Source organism: Aedes aegypti, chromosome 3 (genome assembly GCF_002204515.2).
Source record: "Aedes aegypti strain LVP_AGWG chromosome 3, AaegL5.0 Primary Assembly, whole genome shotgun sequence".
Classification (NCBI taxonomy): domain Eukaryota; kingdom Metazoa; phylum Arthropoda; class Insecta; order Diptera; family Culicidae; genus Aedes; species Aedes aegypti.
Genome location: NC_035109.1, coordinates 352,801,406 through 352,805,379, shown reverse-complemented (window position 1 = coordinate 352,805,379; position 3,974 = coordinate 352,801,406). Strand labels below are relative to the sequence as shown.

General features: G+C 39.6%; 1 long non-coding RNA gene across 1 annotated transcript; it reads right to left on the bottom strand.

Moving 5' to 3' along the window:
• Positions 1 to 1,673: 1,673 nt before the first annotated feature.
• LOC110678631 lies at positions 1,674 to 2,405 on the bottom strand. Its single transcript, XR_002501792.1, has 2 exons — positions 1,978 to 2,405; positions 1,674 to 1,916 (listed from the first exon to the last, which is right to left on the bottom strand). It is a non-coding gene; the product is annotated as an uncharacterized LOC110678631 (long non-coding RNA).
• Positions 2,406 to 3,974: the final 1,569 nt, after the last annotated feature.

The following is a 3,974-nucleotide window of genomic DNA, read 5'->3' as shown; positions in this document are numbered from 1 at the left end:
AGGGCACCTGGAACCTATGTCGGAACTTTTGCATTTTTGCCAAATGAATAGGCCATGCAGAAATGTATTACAAAATTATGAGTATTTGTATGAAAAGGACATCTTTTAACTTTGAGCGCTATTTTCTCAATGCCTACTTTTTTCATCTGGGACAGTTATGCCTTTATGGGCAGTACGTAGATACTCTATGCTGGGAAGTCAAGAAAATGTTCAATCCTCGATCGATGGGATTCGAAACCACGACGCTCAGCTTGGTTTTGCTGAATAATTACGCGTTTATTGCTACAGCTATTTGAGCTTCCCAAACAAAAAATATTATGGGTTCATTCACAAATTTCATAACGCCAAAAATGGGCACATTTGATACTCACCCACCCCCTTGTAACGCTTTTTGTATGACTGTTTTACAAATTTTGTATGAGATGTAACATTTTGAGGACACCCACCCATCCCTTTCAGCGTTATGAAATTTGTGAACAAGCCCTATATCCAAAATTTTGGAAATTTGAAAATATAATGAATTGGATCACTCATGAATTATTTTTTTTTATCCTCATAGAGGTTTTAGTGCTGACAATTTAGAACTTTTGACCGAAAATACAATTTTAAGACCAGTCAAATCCTTCTGGAATTCCTTCAATACAAACTCCAAAGATTTTCACAAGAATTCCTCCCGAATTAAAACTAAAAATTTTCCAGAGACTCATTCAGAGATTTCTTTAGGAATTCCCACTAGAATTCCTCCAGAGATTTTACCAGAAATTCATCCAACATAATCTCTACAGTAATAAAGTTCCGATAAGACCTACCTTCAGCAATTCCAACAGGAATTCGGCAAAGATGTTCTCCATGGATACCTCGAAGATTATTCTACGGATTTCTCTACATATTTCGCAAAAGTTCATGCAGACATGTCACCAGTGATTTTTACAAGAATTTCCCCAGTAAAATATTTACTGGGATTCCTCCAGCGATTTCTCCAACGATTCCTCCGGACAATTTACCAAGAACCCTTCCAAGGATTGCTCCAGAAAATCCTGCAGTGATTCTTCAAGCGGTTTCTTCTGATATTTCTTTAGGAATCCATCTAGAATTCTTCCAGTTTGTCTTTTAACCATTTTTTTCTCAAGAATTCTTGTATGTGCCTTCTGAACATGTCAAGTATTCGAAGTAGTTTTTTGAAATCTTAAAATAGCCTGTGTGGATGAATATCCGTAATAATTTGTGGAGAGACTATCGAAAAATTGTTGGAAAAATGTTGGTAATCTTGAGCGAATTCCCTAAAACGTTCCTGGACGAATCCATCATTTGTCAATTTATTTTCAGATAACTAGTTATTTAGAGGACCTAGATAGTCAAAGCGACAAAAGTGCAGTTATAAAGCATTCCACAGGTCAAGGATCTTTACTGGTTGGAAATTTCTTCGACTTCCTGCGTATAGAGTATATTCGTAATTCCCACGATATACATGGCAAAAAATACTAAGCTGAAATATAAGCTTTCCCCCCAGAGGGACTTGCCGCCAGAAAGAAGAAAAAGTTTATCTGGAAAAGTCTCTTTAAAAACCCTGAGGATATTCATGCCGTATTTTCATTGAATTGGAGTCGGAATTGTTGGCAAAGCCAATGGATTAGGACTCTACGAAACTTCTCAAGAAGCAATTATCTCATGGCTAGGATATGTTAACAGTTTATTCATTTCTTTAACAGCCAAGTGGGGATGTGGTCCCTGAATCTGGTAGCCTGCATCGCGAACCCACTCAGGACAGATCGTTTGTTCTTCTTTCTTTCCATTGCTGAAACTTGTCGATCAGGATGTTCAATCGACTCCGCTGGGGTTCCAAATAGCGTCAACGTGGCCTTTCACTTGGACACCGATTCTGTTGAAGGGCATTGTCATCTGTTCTCCACTGAGAGCTGTTTAGGAGAGTCAGAAATATAATTAAATCACGAAATAACATAAGTACAAAGCACTTACCGTAGCGAGCGGACCGGTTGGGTGTTCTCCACGCACCAATTTGTAGTCCTTGTTGGTGTACTAGTGTCCTGCGTTCACCGACGCTTCCCCGTTAGGCGATTTTTCTGCGTTCACCGACGCTTCCCCGGTAGGCGTGATGCTAATAAATATGTTCCGCCGGGGTGTGCATCAGCAAGCGGCAGCAAATCAAGCAACTCACACTTTTTCCCTAGCATGGCAAAACATCCGCCAAAGCACTACTGGATTTTTTGCGAAATCGGATAACCAAAACAAAAACAACATTTTTGACAGAGTAAAAGCTATGTTCGAATTTCGAACTTACTCTGAGTAAAGTATAGTTTTATTCATACGGTTTTGAGTAAATGCTCAAAGACTTTACTTTACTTAAACCAGGTTGAGCATGAGCAAATGCTCGGTTTTATTCATATGACCTATTAAGCATATAAATATCATAACGTTATAAAATATTAGTATCTAAGGCAGTTAATCGATCGCCGTTTCCGGACATATCCTTAACCTGTCTAAAATACATAATTTACTCTAATTCCAAATCATAGCTAGATTTCTGGTAAATGCAGGCAAGCATGGGAAACATTCACTCGAATATTGCATTTCTCTCGCTCTCATCCACAAGCGGTCAAGAGCGAGATTGCCGTTTCTCCGACCAAGCTGAGTGTTTCAATTTCCAATGCACTTTCTTCTTGTTCGCCGAGCGACAATTTAGACAAAAACGGCAGCAGAATGATTCACTACCGACTCCTTGTACCGAAGCATCCGATTGCTGTAGCGAATGATTCTTCACATTCCGATTCCGCACGAGTGGCATTCGTATTTGAGAGCTGAAAAGCGTTCACTGACTGGTAATACACAAGGCGAAATGTTTCAGTGAACGCAAAATCTGTACATTTCGCAGGAAGCTTTCAGTGATCGAATGGCGAACGCGTTCTTTCGTGTCTCCAATTTAAGAGAGGATAGGCGCTCTCTCCTCTCCGTTTATCTTTTCATTTTCGGTTTATCTCAATCGTTTACGATTCGTCAGGATTGCGCTCACCCTAGTAGCGTTCGGCAGTCATTGAACATTCGCTGGCAGCAGATACTTTGCAGATACTTATCGGTAGCGTTCGGGTGAGTGAGTGAATTTTCCCATGCTTGAATGCAGGAAAAAAATACAGAATTTCAGTAATATATTGACCGGTGCGCTGGATTTGATACATAGCGTGGCTATTGTAAAGTTTCCAAAAACGCGCATTTGCCCAAAATTATACGCGTCGAATGGTCCAGACAAGGAACAATCGCGTTTGATGAAACACCGCAATGTTATCTGCCATAAGAATGAAGTAAAAAGGAAGCAAAACCACGGTCGTTATTTTCCTCAGGGAAACGCCGCCTGTCCTTTTGAGCGAATGCACTAATACTTTACTTTTTACTGATTTCGTTACATATAATAAATAAACTTCAGTAAAGCGAAGTATGCACTTCAACAGAAAAGTAATCGCCTATCTTGATGCGTGGGTAATTTCTTGCAAGTAATTGCAGTACGCAGTTCAAAAGAAATGTCAATTCAAATTGAGCTCAGTGTAGAAAAATTGTTGACCATTTCTCGCGCAAAATTTTTTACTTTTCTTGAGCGGAACAGCAAACCTAGCTTAAAACGGAATTACCTAGTACTGTACAAAGTTAAAGGTCGGTAATAGTAGTTTACGGAACAAGTTGCAGAATGATGATTTCTACAGCACGAGTCGTAAATTTAACCTACGAGGCTTGCCGAGTAGAATAATTACGACGAGTGCTGTAAAAATCGAGTTCTGAAACGAGTTACGTACAACATTTTTTGCAATTTCGTAGAAGACCACTTGAGAGTATCAGAAATTATATCGGAATGCATTCACCATCGTTTTGTTGAAGGGTACAATGCTCACCTCTTAGTAAGTATGTACACCTTGTTCCTTTTGACAACCCTATCACACATACAACCGTACGCGCACACACCTCGAGCC